This window comes from Sceloporus occidentalis, unplaced genomic scaffold (assembly GCF_023333645.1).
Source record: "Sceloporus occidentalis isolate IW3139 unplaced genomic scaffold, rSceOcc1.0.p SCAF_53, whole genome shotgun sequence".
Classification (NCBI taxonomy): domain Eukaryota; kingdom Metazoa; phylum Chordata; class Lepidosauria; order Squamata; family Phrynosomatidae; genus Sceloporus; species Sceloporus occidentalis.
Genome location: NW_028317033.1, coordinates 4662350 through 4679799, shown reverse-complemented (window position 1 = coordinate 4679799; position 17450 = coordinate 4662350). Strand labels below are relative to the sequence as shown.

General features: G+C 36.8%; 1 pseudogene; it reads right to left on the bottom strand.

Annotated features, from left to right (window-relative positions):
• The window catches only part of LOC149288256 (uncharacterized), a 60208-nt pseudogene that overhangs the window by 22726 nt on the left and 20032 nt on the right, over positions 1-17450 (bottom strand).

Genomic DNA, 17450 nt, shown 5'->3' with positions numbered 1-17450 from the left:
AGAATCTGCTGGCGCTATATAAATCAATATAATATAACAGAACGCCAGCGTGACGTTGGCAGGCAGTTTTGACCGTGCTTCAAAAATATCTTTGCCACAATACTGCGTGTTTGCTTGCCAAGTCAGCCTATTTCTCTGTCACATTTAATTCTCACTACATTCAGCTCCAAGCCATGGCAGATCCCTTTTACACATTCACTACTCTGCCACCCAACCAAACCATCTATTACTGTCACATATATCCTAAATACATTAACCCTCAATGACTCTTCTGTGTTTCAAACTGGGATTAATCCTAACATTAGCTCCTTCCGCAATGAATAAAGTGGCGTGTCTCTGTGGATAAGGCAACCATGCAGGCCTCACTCCTTTTTATCATTAGGAAGATGTCGGCCCTGCTGTTACAAACCTCTGTATTTAGTAATAAACATGCGCAAAATGTTTTCAGTGTAAGCCAGGCTTAGATTTTTCACACTATGCGCAAATCGGCACCTTGTTCATGGGTGGGTTTAAGTTCTGTTAGCTGCGCTTGCAGGTTTTAGGCATTTGCTAGGACAACTTCTGTATGGTGGCCATTTTACACTCGGTATCTAGTGGTAAATGGCTGCTGTGTGACGTAGGGATTCTGAGTTTGATACCCTTTTTACTTTAGAACAGAACCTAAAACAATACATCAAATTCATATGAACATGTGTTAAAAATTCCACAATGTATGACATATTTGTTTGCTTTCACAAACCTTCCCTCTAATCTTCCATTTCTCCAATATCCATTACTCATACTCCAACCTCTCTCAGGTATATGTTTCCTATATACCTCCTTTAATCATGGTCCATAATTATCGGCCTTGTGGCCTTGATTAGATTACATTTCAAACATTCAGCTTGTCAGCTTACATGAAGCTGTTCTTTTTTTTTTTTTAACCTTACCAAGTATGGGGAGAGTTCCTCTATGTATAACTTATAGAAACTTGAATCAAAGCCGTCAGGACCTGGTGATTTTTTTTGTTTTAACTCTCAAATTCTGTTCTGGACCTCCTCCAGGGTGATTTGATCATTTAAACCTAGCAAGGCTTCTTCCGAGATCTTAGGAAAGAGTCTCACTGGGAAATAATGTTGAATATCTATTTCTGTTGCATTGTCCGATAAATTATATAAAGCTTTATAGTAATCATTAAATGCTTGGCCTATTTTATTCGGGTCCATCAGGGTGTTGCCTTTATATGATATTTTAGAAATAATTCTCTTTTCTCTTCTCTTTTTTAACAGGTTCGTGAGCATTTTGTCTGCTTTATTTCCCTTATAATATCTTTTAGAGTTAAGTGCCATCAGCACTTTATTGCTCTGTTCCATAACTTTTGTGTTTATCTTAGTCTTTATAGCTTCAATTTTCTCAGTAATTAATTTGGAAGGAGTCTGTTTGTTGATTTTATTTAGCTGAAATAAATTTATATATAAATCAGATAATTTGGCTTCTGCTTTTTTTTTTTTAATATGTGCCGCTAATTTAACAAAGTGTCCCCTTATTACTGCTTTATATGTACACCATAAATTAGATGCAGACATATTTTCTACATCGTTTTCTTTTATATATTCAATATCTGCATTTTTCCTTATTAGATTAAGATGTAGCCTCCATTCCGAAGTCAATTTTCTCACAGAATCTTCTATGTCCATAGTTACCAAGTTATGATCTGACCACGTAATTTCATGAATTTTTGTGTTTTTAACTTTTGATGTCAACCCGATATCTCCCACAATTAAATCTATACGGGAATAAGCACAATGTGTTTTAGAGAAACAAGTAAAATCTCTTTCAGTTGTGTGTAATATACGCCAAATATCATATAGGCTATGTCTATTTAGTAGAGATTGAAATCTATTTGCTTGCGAAATAATACTTCGCTCTATGTGTAACTTTTTAAACAACCTTTTATCTAAATGGGGGTCCAACACACAATTAAAATCTCCCATCCATATTAATGGGCCTTGTTTTATTTTTAAGTTTTTTCCCAAAATGTTTGTTAAATAGATAACAGGAGAGCTATTAGGTGCATATATGTTGAGTAATGTTAGTGTCATATTGTTTATCTCTACTATAGCTATAATATAACGACCATCTAGATCTGTTTCCATATGTTTGATTTTTACATCTATATCTTTAGAGAATAAAATTGCTACCCCCGCCCCTTTTTTTTGTTTTCAAAGATGCCTCTACGTATAGGGGATAATTCTGATTTTTTATATTAATTTTATCTATTGTTCGCCAGTGTGTCTCTTGCAAAAAGACAACGTTTATCTTCTCTTTCCACAATCTCTGGAGAGCTAAAAATCTCTTTTGTGGGGAATTAAGCCCTTGAGTATTAATTGTGCCGAATCTAATCAGGCCCATTAAAAATGTTGTGCTTAATCTGTCTAACCCGCTTCATACAGAACTTGGATTGTATAACATTGGAATAAACATAAATAAGAATACAACAATTACACAACATATAAAACACATATATTTGTAGGTAGTGTGACACCGCGTCACACTGCCTACTTCTACAATCACCCCCTATATTGCAGAAATGTTTTGCCATCTCAAAAATGGCAGTTTGGGGCCCTGGGCTGAACAACCAAAAAAAATAAAAAAAATAAAAATTGGCTATAGCTATAATTAATTCAGAATTTATAGACTAATGTATGCGGACGATATATTAATATCATTGTATGACCCTGTTAACTCGCTAAGTAAGCTGAAATTACAACATTTAGTAAATTCTCCAATTATAAATTAAACGCAAGGAAGACTCAAGCTGCTATAGCGAATTTACCTGAACAGATAAAAACGAGACTTGAGAAAGACTATGATTTCATATGGGAGGCTATAAAATTTGAATATTTAGGAATCGTTATTCCCCTCAAAATAACGCAAATAATAGATATTAATTATGGGAAACTTCGTAATCAATTAATAAGACAAACAGCAGAGTGGAAAGGGCTATTTATATCTTGGTTGGGAAGAATGAACGTCATAAGAGCATATATAATCCCAAAATGGTTTTACCTACTGCGGATGATTCCTATTAAATTGCCTCCTTTATGGATTCAAGTGTTTCAAAAAAACATCGAAAAATTCATATGGGCAGACAAAAAGCCCAGAATATCAAAAAAAGTTCTCTATGCCAGCAGAAATAAGGGAGGATTAAACGTACCAAGTTTAGAAAGATATGCTCAGGCTAGTATATTAACTCATATAATGAAGTTAGAATATAAAAATAGCCCTAAGGAAGATTAATTCTCGATAGAACAAGAACTGATAGGTATGGCAAATTTAGAATGCATACTCTGGAAACATCAGGATAAAATAAAATCAATTATTAATATACTCCTCATATCTTTTAAAAGCGCTATAGAGTTCTGGAGCCGTTTTAAACTCCGCATAGGACTTCAAGATAAAGTTATTCTGTCGGCTCCGTTAGAAGCCCTTCAAAACAACATCCTACAATTAAGTTTTAGAAACTGGGAGAATTTCAGAAACAAGAGAATAGGAGATATATATACCTTAAATAAAATCAATTCTCTTTCCCGCCTTAAGGAAGATTTTAAACTGGGTAACACAGAACTTTTTACTGTGTATAGAATTAGCCATTACCTAAAGACCCATTATATGAGGGAGGTAAATTACTGAGGAGCCAAAAAATAATTGATATGTTCTCGTTAGAAGTAATCACTAAAAGTATGAGGAAGTGGTATCTTTTGTTGGAAGCACTGGAAACCCCTTTCGAAAACTCTGCTCTAAAGTCTTGGCAACAAGACTTTAGAACCTTAATAGATCAGAAAAGTTGGATAAACAGTTTAGCGGAAGTCAGCAGATTTTCTCATTGCTTAAACATGGTAGAACTCCATTATAAGACTACATTAAGATGGTATATGACACCCGTGAAACTAGCTAAATTTAATCGGAACGCCACATCTACATGTTGAAGATGTGAAGTGGAAAAGGGCACATACGCTCATATATGGTGGAAGTGTAATTTGCTACAACATACTTGGAAAGAGCTATTTAAGATAATATCTGTATTGATAACAGTAACAACATGATAGAGAACTAAATTTGTAACAGTTGTTAAGTGAACACGCTATTTGAACACGTGTTAAATGCCGAACTATTACTATTGTTGTCGTTTGATACTGCTGTTACTCTGCTATATTTATATATTTAAAATAAAAAATAAAAAAAATAATAAAAAAAAGAACCTTTAGACTAATATCACACCCCCTATGTGTACCTACTTTGGGGATACTTAGTGACCAATTTTCAATATCTTATCTTCTTTTCTATCAATAGTCTATAGTTGTCATGGCAAGACTTATGTAATAGTGTCCAAGGTTTAAAAATATAATAATATCCGAGAATTTAGAAATATTATATCAATCTCGTCAATTAATAGTTAACAACATTCCTTAATACCGCCAAACTATGTAGTCTTATTTTAGTGTATTATAGATTCCCCAGTTTTATATGTGTTTAATTTATATCCAAATCTATATTCAATGAAATAATTCCCTTTTATGATCTCTTCTATTAATTTTCAACAATATTATCTAATACTATCAAACTGTGTACTCTTATTCTGATGAACTATAAGTTCCTTATTTTTATGTTACTGATTTATATCTAAATCCATATTCCATATTTCATTCCATTTAATATAGCAATACCTCAATACAATAGATAGTAAATAGTGAGGGAAAAAAAATAAATAAAACAAAATAATAATTGGGTATAGCTGTAGGTGATTAAAAACTTATACGACTAATATCACATCCCCTATGTGTATCTACTTTAATAATCCTTAGTGACCATTTTTCAGTGTCTTATCTTCTTTTATATCCATAGTCTATAACTATCATAGCCAAACTTATATTATATGATAATATCCAGAATTTAGAAATATAACAATATCCGAGGTTTAAAACTATTAAGTGTTATCAATCTTATCTATTTGTAGTTAGCAATATTACCTAATACCACCATAGTGTGTAGTCTATTTTTAGTGTATTGTGAATTCCCTACTTTTATATATATTATTAATTTATATCTAGATCCATATTCCATATAATCATTCCATTTTATATAGCGATACCCCAAATTTATAAATAATTAAGTAGTTCCAAAAAAAAAAAAAAGAGAGAAAAACCCTCCGACATTAAGAATTAGCTGTTGCTATTAGTTTATGCTCTAATAGCCACTTTTTCAGATTCTCAGGTGAGTCAAGCATCCACGTTTTATACTCATAAGTTAGAATCATTTTCACTGGGAACGCCCATCGATAGCGAATTTGCTTTTGCCTTAAGATTTCGGTTAAATATGCATATTGCCGCCTCTTCATGCGCGTGTGATAGGATAAGTCCGGAAATTTTTTTATATTTTTAAATGGTTCTTGTGGTGTTGCTTCTCTATGTGCTCTCAATATTTTTTCCTTTGTACGCATGTCTGTACAACAAATTAGAACATCTCGAGGAGTCTCTAATGGTAGATTCGATGGTTTCATCGTCCTATGACACCGTTCCCACATTAACGTCTGATCTTCTTGATGTATTCCGATTTTTAATAGATATTCCTTAAGATGTTTTTCCAAATGCTCTTTAGAGAGGGTTTCAGCTATCCCTCTAATCCTCAAATTTAATCGTCGTGATTGATCCTCTAGGTCTGCCAATTTTTGTTCAATGATATAAATTTTCATATTATATTGTTTGATGTCATCCTGATGCATTAGATCCGTCATTAATAAATTTTCAATTTTCTCTTCATTTGCTTTGACTCTAGTAGCGAGCGCCAAAAAATCTGTTCTCAAATCTTGAATCTGTAAATGTATTTCTTGTTTTATCCTTTCAAACTGTTTGTCAAGTGCAGTGTTCAGGTACTCCTGGATTTGTGGAATCGGATCGAGGCGAGGTAGAGTCATACTATGTTGTTCTTCTTCACCCGAACTCGATCTATTCATTGCAATTTCTGCATCTGAGCTTTCTTTTTCAGGTTTGGAAAGGACAATCTTTTATCCGGTCTATCGTTCCTGTCCTCTCTTTTGTCTCTTCTTGTAAGTTTTTCAGCCGCTTTTTTTGAAGCCATCATAAAATTGAGAGATTTTTTTTTTTTTCTTCCTTCTTTTTTCTCTCTTTTCCTTTTCCCCTCCTATCTCTCCTTCTTCATTAGGATATATCTCACAGAGATATCTTTATGTTCTCTCTCTATATGCCAACGCCGCTTTTTCAGAAGTGTTTGGAACTAAATAATATATACATGAAGCTGTTTTTACAAAAAGCTGATGCTTCATCAAACCTCCGGAGCCCAGTGAGACACCAGATCACACCTTCCACGGCCATATTGCTGCTTTCTGCTTAAACCAAGCAAGCCCTGGTGACACCAAAATAGTCCAGGAATGCAGCTAAAGCTACAAGATCCAGCGTTAGCCCTCGTGTTATACATATTTTTGAAAGTTTAAAAGGCAAGATTCTGACAGATAATGTATACGGTAAACACTCATCTAATTACAGAGGGTACCGTGCCCAGTATGGGCTGTATCATAACAGGAGACAACCGTTTCACGCTGTCCACAGCTGTGGCCATTTGTATTTTGGGTGGACACATCAGCTACCAACAAGTTGCACAACAATTTGCTGCACTAGGTTAAAGTCCAGGGAAAGACATAAGTATTCCAGTAACAACATGATATTATGGACATTTTGTGCATTAGTTACAGCGGTATTTCTAAGATGGTATTAAAATTCCTGGGTTTATTAAGAATTTACTAGTTTGATGTTCAAGCTGCAGATTTCGGCAATGAATCACACACCGCACTCTTGTAATACCATCGCTTTCACAAGAAGTTGTCAGAGGATTATGAGACAAAGAAAGCCATTGATCCGGCTTCCGAGAAGTGTGTCAAGATTTCATGGCTTGTCTTACATGCATCCTCATCAACTTAAAGGAACGGGGTGATAATGTTTACAACAATTTCTGCCAGCCCTGTTACTCAGACAAGAGTATACTGCCTTTTACCAGAGCTATATTGTCGGAGACAAGTCTTCACAAACAGCCAGATGTCTGGCAGACCAAGTCCTGACTAATCAATGCCATTTTGGACCAAACCAAAAAAATCCATACGTGGCAGCAGTAGATGAGTAGCAGAAGGAGGCAACCTAGACTACTGTTTAGGGCATCTGGCAAAGTGGGCAGCTCTGACTTGGGCCACAGAGATAACCATAGGTTGTGCAAACCCACTGGGACCACTTATTCTCTGTTTATGAGCCTGTAGATTCATAACCCAGCTCTGTCTAAACTGCAAAGGAAACAAGTTCAAATGGTAATTTGTAGACTGGGTTTTGTTACCTGGAGTTCAGCTCTACTTTTTCTATATTCCATTGGGTCTGCATGTGGGACATATGGCGCAACTTGTCCCGGAGCTCCTGTTCAAGGAAGGCTGAACGTAGGGATGCCCCAGCTTCATTCTGAGAAAGCTTCTGGTTGGAGTCTAGATTCAGACAGGCTGTGTTCACACGCCGTGAGCCACGTGAAACGTCTTCCTTCATCTCAGCCAGTTTTCTGAGTGGAGAACAATGCAGTGTGTAAGACTAATACTAGTGCATCTTTAGTGTAGCATCTCAGCTCCAGAAGTATATTATAAGAATTACTATAAGCTATGCCATGTCATTCTGTTATCACTTTCAGGTAATGTCCCAGGGCATCGTGATTACAACCAGGACCTAAAGATTAAAACGGCACCTTTCGGCCGATGTCCAGATGTATCTGCGGAAATTTCTTGGTTCGTGATTTCATACTATAAGCAGGCACTACACCTGTAATTATCTGTTAAAATGTAAACTACTTTTATTGGGTATTCCTATTGTGTGCAAGTCAGTTTACTCCTCGTGACCATGTGGTGTCCTACAACAGTGTGCTACCATAGTATGATATAACTGGCCACATCCCTACAGCCTTCCTTACTTCTCAGTTGATGAACGCAGTTGAATGAATTTGTCACGCAGAACCGACGACAGGCGAAGTATTTCCAGATATCTCCTATGCTCATCACTCGGGCCCTCAGTAAAACTCTGTGAGGATCAAAGTCGGAAGAGTTCATAAGAGACAGGAGAATTGCAATTGAATACCATAAATTTCTTTGGGATGATTGTGCAACTTTTTGTGCATTGTGCCCTCCTTGTGTGTCCTAAGGGTTAAAACATTTTCCTAAAACATGTATACATCACTCAATGCAGTCTACCAAGTGTATAAACAGAACATTGTTCCCCAAGAATGTCATATCTTTTAAGTAACCACAACATACAGCTGCGTATTTTTTTGGTCCTCACTAATAGAATAACATTTTTTCCTGATTATCATGGCTCATTAGAGAGGGCAGTACTGGCCAAAAAACAGAATTTAGCGTCTAAAAGCTTAGCTGGAACTTGAATAAAACCGGCTGTGAAGGCCAAGCAAATCAGCAATTTGTAAGCCGTTACTGTACAATAAAGAGACTCAGCTCTTTTTAGATTTGTAGGGTTCAAGCTAATCCTATCATGTTCAAATGCAGACCAGCTCTACACACATTTTGTGTTAGTGAATGCACATACACATTGATGACAAACAGAGCTGCGTTCACAAGTGAAATGTGCCAATTGTGGTGTATCCATTATAACATTTATTAAGGGGAAGACAATTTTAGGACTTAAAACCATTTCAGGAATGTCTACCATTCCAAAAGACTGTTCTATATGCTTCCGACTCCCCACATCACCCAAAAGCATATGAGTGGGCTACCAGCCATTTGCGTTGTGTGCCCAATGCCCAGTCCAGGTCTGATTTCCCGGGGTTTGTGTACCTTGCTTTCCTCTCTGCACTCAGACTCTGCACCGCCGCGTGATTGGTGGAGATGAAACGTAAGCTCGGTATCCAGTCTCTCATTGGCTAACGTCAGCAGTTCTATTTGCTTTTGCAGGGTCTTGTTGTCATATAAAAGGCTGCTACTCCTGTTGGGAAAGATGCAATAATGCTTCCTGTTATTAGTTACTAGTTATTCTTGCCACTTAAATAATTTTATTATAACACATAATATAAAAAGAGTGTAGCATAATAGTTAGGAGCATTCTTTTTAATGTTTAACCCTCTTCCAACTGTGAAGGGTATATGGGGCGAGGGAAGGCACGGCTGAGGGTCCATGCCTTTCAAAAGGCATTTTTAATTATTTAACCCCCAAGGGTTACCTAATTACCCCCAACCACTCACAGAGAGGAAAATTATCACCCCCCCCCTCAGTTAATAAGGGGTCCTAGGGAGGTCACATTGAAATCACATGCCCATGCCTGTAACAACCAAAATTTACATTTGCAGGTGCTTGTAAACCGTAAACTGCAAATAACTAGCAGATTAGGGAACCTGTGAGTGGGTTTTGCAAGTGTTATCATACAAGAGCGTGCAAATGAAGGCGAGTCTGGTCAGTAAAGTTAAACCAACCACTCAACTTTTTAATAAATAGACCCAAAAGAGACCAAAGGGCACATCCACACAGACAAAGGTCGTTCTACTAACATGATATCATACATCTTAGCTTTGCGGTTCTTGTCTTGACGCAACAAGGCCACTTTGGTTCATTTTAATATGACATACGAGTTATTGTGGCAATTGTGGGTGCTATTTCCCTTTTGATTTTGACATGAACAAAGAAACAGTCTAGTCACAGAAACTGTATTTTTTAATGCACACTGGAGTCCTTTTAGCATGCACTAGAATATAGTCACTGTATGCAAACAGGAGAGTGTGTTCTTTAGTTTAGTTTATTTGTGCCATAAACTTCTTAAATGATTTTTAACCACATCGGAGTTATTCAATTGAACTACATCTCAGAAATGTATTGGGTCTTAGCGGAAGTCCACCATTTCCTTCCTTTGAAGTAGTCCCATCAATTAAGTCGTTATACATTTCAAAAATATTTTAATGTTACACTGGAATATGTTTTCAAATTTTACCTTTTCAATGTTGGTAGATATTATTATCAATTAGAACTGGTAAAAACAAAGGACATTTACTACACTTAAATTTTTTTGTATTTTATTATTTAGCTGCACTAAAAATATTAAATATTTATTTACAGAATATTAATGTAGTTTTGAAACGAAAGTGTTACAAAATACTTTAGTTTGGCTGAAACCCAAGCTGGCCATTAGGCAAACCGGGAAAATGCCTGGTGGGCAGCATGTACGTCATCTCCAATCTGGCCCTGGTTGGGGCTCTAATTATTTTGAAATGAATCCGTTCTTTTGGCTTGGTATATACCTTTGACGCTCCTCTTCTAGTTGGGCCACAGTTCTCCTTAGATCTCTCTTGTGATCCTCCTCTTGTCTGTTCATGGCAGCTTCTGCTGAACCCAAACGAGCCTGAAACTGTTATAATATAGGACAGAAATATATTAGTCTTAATAATTCTCTTACAAATACCCGGTGCAGATATCAAACTGTCATCCCAACACCTTGCGACCACAACGGAAACTTTTTCATGCACGCATAAGTTTAATTTTTCAATACAAAATTATTGTGCAAGGTACGCTGACATATTTCATCATTAGAAAGTGAATTAAGTGTTTATGCTTTTCCTATGACAAAAGCTTAACAGTAAACCAGGCCCGCTTCTAAGTTTTAAACTAGATATTACTTTACTGTGATAAATGCAAGCCTGGAAGTACTGATTATGAACATGTCAGTTGCAATAGGAAAACTTTCGTGTGCAGGTTCAATGCCCCATACGATCACACTAACAAAAAATGCATATTAGAGCATTTTGTAGGTACTTCTATGTACAAAATCCCCCAAAACGTAACCTTTAATATATTAATTTAAACCAAAAAGGTGTTTTTTATTTATATATTAAAAATATTAAAAAAAAATATTAAGCTTTTATGGTTCTTGTGGGATCGAATTCCCATTGTTTGTGGCATTTAGTTTTTAGGTATTTATATATTTATATATTTATTTTAAAAACTTAAATGGCAGTGAAGCTAGCTGGCGGCGAGTATCCAAGCATGCGCACTACTTCGCAGGAGATTAGGCTGAAAGCATCTCCTGGAACGCATGTAGTGCGTAAAAAAAAAAGTTATATTATATATTTACGTTTTGAATTTATTTTTTATTTTTATTTCTACCGAAGTTATATAAAGGTGACACTCATCATATACATATTATGGTCAAAGTATCATTTTTAGCTATAGATAATGCTATGTTCTGTGATATTCACATGCTTAATATGACAGGGGGAATGCATTCACCAAATGTAAAGCTTTTTTAGTTATTTTTTCCTGTTAGTTTTCACATTTAATCAGTACCAACAACTTTTCCTCATTATCTTTCTAAATGTATGGTCTCAGTGGAATAAGACAGAGACTGTAGTGAAAATGCCTGCCATATACTTTCCATAATGGGATCTCATTTTCATGGCGCAGGAGTCCACACTTATTACTCCATAGGCGCCATAAGAAATGAAAAGCGAGAAGCGAGACTGAAGTCACTAAATTTTATTTCAACTTATTTCAACGCAGTGCACTTAGGCTGGAGGCACACAGTGATTTAAGTCTTCCTCTCTTTACATTTCCAAAATTTCCATTTGGAAGACATTGTACTGTAAGTAGGGGTTTCATTTTTAAAATACATAGACTAACTACTAACACATACTAACACGAGGATCAATGCTTTTCATGCCGCAATATGTCTCTGCAGTAGACTAGTGTTAGCAGGCAGTCTGATGTTTTTTTAATCCTACATCCATATTTTAAAAATTCTTTCCACTGACTGTGCATTTTTTTAACAATTCTCTAAATACCTGAACGAGAAGCTAACAAACCATTCGGACACAGATTAAACATATTATTTTCCATTGACATTACGTGGCTGACACTGATGAACACCGGCATCCAAATGAAAGCCGGATTCAGAGGACATGACTGAATGACACCCCCATTCAAACAATACAAGACACATAACAAATGGGGCATCTCTGTGGTATTTATATAGTTTTAATCTTGTAAATTAAAGACAGGACTTATTCAGACTTGTTGGGTGTAATATTCAAAAATATCTTTCACATTCCTAGCATTGCGAAAACATGGGTTCAACATGTTCTGTAAAACCTGTCAATGATGTAGTATTTCCGGCGCTCTCTGATGTCACAAATATGCATCTGCATCATCTGCATCAATGCGATTCACATGGCAAAAATGTTTGATAAAAGAAATAAACTATTTTTAATTATACGAGCCTGCTTTACCCGTTGTTTGTGTGCATGTCTTGCAATGGGATACAAAGTGGCCTAAACAAGAAATTATTAAATTGTTTGGTGTGTATTTGGTTGTTGTGGTTACTTTTTTCCACGAAAAACATAAATTTTGTATACTGCTTATTTTTCCATGCAGAAGCTTTTTGGAATGCTACATATAAATCATTGATTAGCTTCCCTTCCGAAAAGGTTTCTGTATCCAGATACTGGACTTATAAATTTAGTTGACGGGTTTAATTACAATTACAGCTCTGATGTAATAAAATCATTGAGTTTTAACACTGGACACTTGTGTCAGGGTAGCCTGACAGAGTAGACATTGTATAAGTAAAATCTAAACAGATACAGTATACAGTTAGTAATAGTTATGGCACTGTGTGCGTTACACTTACTGCTGATTTTTGCTCTTCATTTTCACGTGTTTTCTCCAAAAGCTGTTGCTCTAGTTCTCCACATCTCTTCTTATATTGCAATACCTGGGTATTGTTATAAGAACAACTTTTAGAACACCACAATATGTAAATTAATGGTTCTAGATCCATTCATTCAATCAAAACCCACATTTTTATTATGCTTCCAAAACATTTCATGAAAGGTTCTAGATCACTCTACACTTTAACAAGGTATCATTCAATCTAGAAACTAATGTGGAGAGAGGAAAGAGAGAGAGAGAGAGAGAGAGAGAGAGAGGAAAGAGAGAGAGAGAGAGGAAAGAGAGAGAGAGAGAGAGGAAAGAGAGAGAGATGAGAATTTTGCTACTTTTCTGGACCAGTATAGTTAATAAATCATTTTTTGTGAAGAGTGAAGGTGGCATGGGCTGAAAAGCATTGTCCAAAAATACTGTAAATACACCTTGTGGATTCTATGTATATTAAGTCTTCAGCAGACCCAGGGAAATCACGGAGACTGACAGCCAATAGCGAGTCATAGCTCCTGAGCCCCGATGCTTACTGATCTACTAAGATCCATTCTGGGACTGAATCATAGTTTCTTCTACACCATTACTCCACTCCAGGACCTCCTTGGTCATCGTTCAGATATCTCTATCACTCAGACATCCCCTCACTATGCCTCCATACCCCCACTGTCTTAAAGAATTGAGATATCCTTACCATCCCTCTTTCACCTCATCATGATTCCACCACCCCACCACCTGAGAGCACTTTCTGGTGTACATTCACAAGACGCACAAACAAACAGATTTTCTGCATTAGTTTGGTGTTAAGTGGCGATGAGGGCCACCACACATTATCTCCAGTACACAAATAGAAATACCTTGTCCTGTAATCTCTGTACAAGCAGTGCCTGTTTCTGTTGCCCATCCTGAAACGCTGCCAGTTTGTGTTTATAAGCCATCTCCTCCTCCTTAAGAAGACGCCTCATATCTAAAATCAGTTCACTTTCACGCCGGTTCTGACACTGGGAGAAAACAGTTGGATGTGTTTAGACCACTCTCTTTCATATAAACATTTTTTCATGATGAAGCAGATATTTCCCAATGCTTCATTAGAAATGCTCACTTAAATATGTCTTCATACAAAGTATATCACATTTAAAAAGACAGCTGGAGGGAATAATGTGAACTGTGGTGTGAGAGGACAGGGGCACAAAGCAGTCACATGACCTTGCTCACTATATGTTAAGCACTGAAACAGCTAACAGGTAGATATGCCCATCGAGCTTGAAATGAGGATATATGTGACAAACACGCTGCATAATGAGATGAGCTTGAGTATCTAAATGTAACATTTTAGCCATTGCTTAAAGAGATTGATATGAAATAGACTGACCATTAAATACTGCTAAACCCCTAATGTATGAAAGACATGGAGTACAGCAGTCTCTGCTAACATATGTGAGACACTGTAAGCATTGATATATTAATGGTAGTGCCCTGGCCAGTGCCCCCAATCATCCCTTGACCCATCAGAACTACCAAGCCAATGAAGACCTCATCTGTTACATGTCTAATATCTGAATTAGTTTACATGAAAATCATACTACAGGTGGCTGCACAGACCTGCAATATACAACTAGACCCAAAAAGTAGATCAGCCTTCAGTGAAGAGGCAGAGGGGCTGCTGCTCCCAAGATCTGCTGCCATAGGCCTAGGCCAAAATATATCACTAATCATAAAGCTAACTGTACTAATGTTTAGGGGATCTTTAATTCCTAATTTAAGAAGCCACTAAAGTAGTGCAGTTGGCAGTAAAGTTTAAGAATGGCGTTAAGCCTGACTACATCAAAGAAGGTCAAGTACACCACGTACATTTTAATGATCCTTATCCCTAATAAGTTTATAGACAGTATCATTTTGGTAGAAAAATCATAAAAATTCAAATAAAGTAGGAGGTGGGTGAGTCACCTTGAGAGCTTCTCCTCTGAAGACACACAGGTCTGCCATTTATCTCAATGGGTGCCACAAAGAGCTACTCCATTGGGTTGGACTAAATTTTACCAGGCTTTGACATACTTTTTGCTTGGCTAAGCTACTGTTCCTCCCCATGCCTCCAAGATGGGAAGAGGAAAGTTGGGACTTGGCTTGGGCCCTCAACTGCCCTTAAAGTCAAAAGGTAACACACCATAGTACTGCAATTGTTCCTATACCTTTTCCGCCAATGTATTGTATTTGATGGTGAGTTCATCATGCTCGTAGCGTGTTTGTTCCAACAGGTCTTTCATACGAGATAGCTCATCCTGTAGCAATCTGTTTTCCTCCTGCAGACCATGGTATTGGTGTGAGTCTGTAACCTCTGAAGAACAAGAACACATTCAGAAAGAAACATCAAATTCACAAGAAAATGTACTAATACAAATAAATGATGATCCATATGATACAATGTACCGTAATATGAATGTTTTCAAAAGTCTAAACCAAGTAATTTGTGAGAAAATAGGGATTCTGGGGAAACATTATATAAATTAGATAAATATGAGCCCATTAAATGTTTGGTGTAATACATGAATGAGTTTTATATTATAAAAATATGCAATAGCATGGGAGGAAAGGCAATTACCCTAACAATGGTGTTCTAAAATGATTTATTTCTTTTGTAGTTTTGTAACTTTTGAACGCTTAAATAGCACCAAATTCTTAGGAAAATTCCTGGAAAGTTTATTTTACCCATAGACCCTCCTAAACATCTCCTCTACTAGTGTGTACTGTTCCTTTAGTTATTTGTCTTTGAACTCACTGCCTGTTGGATCTGTTGGATCTTCACTCAGGTTCTGTATAATAATCTCCCTTATCTGAGCAGGAACAGGAGTCCGTCTGCCACTTTCTTCCTCAAGAGTCATCCTCCTCTCTCCCGTCACGCTCTCCGGATTCAGTACAGTGTCCTCCAAATTCTGAAATAAAGGTTGAAAATAAATGTTGTCACTCTAGTAATATGAATGAAATAACGTTTCATTCTATAATGCTACTTATACACAGTGTATGGCCTATAATGCATTTTTTAATAGTGTGTGTGCAGATCTGATATCTTTTGTAAATTCACAATTTGCACAAAAATCAATAATTAATATTATGGAATACTAAAGATTTCTAATCATATGTTTTCTTACAAAAGGGCATAATAACAAAGAAGCAGCAATGAGTCAGTATTAAAGTTAACATATCACTCATAGGTATTTAACTCCAACTGCTTTAAGTGTTGACTGGGCCATAAATCACATTTAAGACTACCCCCTGTTGGCTACCCTTGGTCTATATATTACAAGATTATGTTTGTAATCAGGGCCGGCCCCACAATGGAGCCGAGTGGGGCAACCGCTCCAGGCGGCACTTTTGCCGCCCCAAGCCCTTTTTTTTTTTTTTTTTAAAGCCGAGAAGAGAGAGAGAGAGAGGGGCGCCGAGTGGTTTTATCTTACCAAGTTGTCAGTACCCACTCGGCGCCCCTCTCTCTCTCCTCTGCGAGCCCTCTAGGTCGGTCTCGGTGCCGGCTTGTAATGTTGAGTGTCGGAAGATGACGTAATTTCCGGCGCTCAGCATTACAAGCCAGCACCGAGACCGAGCAGGGAAACTCGCCACAGGACTGCTGAAAGGTAAGTAGGGGGGGGGGGGGCGGCATTTTAAACTTCGCCCCAGGCAGCATTTTGTCTTGGGTTGGCCCTGTTTGTAATATAAAGCACCTTTCTTTAAGACATATCGTTCCTCTTTGGGACCTAGATTACTCTGTCCCTCTTTCCTCTGCGACTGCCTATATACTAGGAGCTCAGAATATTTGCTGGAAATGAGTTCATCTACAGCCCTTAGCGTGTTTTTTAAAAAATGTATGTATGTAGAATATATTGGGTTTTTTTTAAATGTCTTAGTTACATAAAGAGTTGTCAATCAGTCTCAAAGTCTCTTAAAAAGTGGCAGTAAATAAAATGTCAGAAGCTATTCATCCTCTTTCTCTGAAGACGTCAAAACTCTTACATGGTTTCGTTGCATATAAATTACCAGGCAAGCCATCTAACCTTTACAAACACATATCTATTCTTTTTTAGTACATAGGGTTCTATTTTGGCATTTTTCTAATTTGTCATGTTAACTATTAACCAAGATACATTTACTGCTGACCAAGGGGTTTATTTTGATGGTGTCGATAGACAGATTATATATATATATATATGAGAGAGAGCGAGAGAGAGAGCGAGAGAGCGAGAGAGAGAGCGAGAGAGAGAGAGAGTTGCCGAAAGTATTTAGGGCTAATATTAGGCCATGCCCTCCTGTTTTAAGCAAGTGATTGATGTGTCTTATTTAAAATTATATCTAAAATATCTTAAAAATTCTGCTAAATTAGCAGCACTCGAAGCATATGTCAATATACTGAAGAAAGAATCTAAGATACTTATCAGTCAGAGAGCTTCTTTTATCAGAGGTTGGTGACAGATATCACCAATTGTCCATAGACTTGTATTTGTAACAGTGAAAATAGCTCAGTGTTATAAGATATTGTTCAGACCGTTGTGTCTGAATACTGGTTGACAGTGTGAGAGTTTTTTTTACAAGAGACACCATAAACCCTGATAACATGTTGAACTAGAGGGGCAGTAACACCTGGCAAACCTGTTCAATTTAGAGACAAATCTGACACCTTATAGTAGTAGATGGAATACACTATATGACCAGAAGTACGTGAGTGTATGTGTTTCAGTCA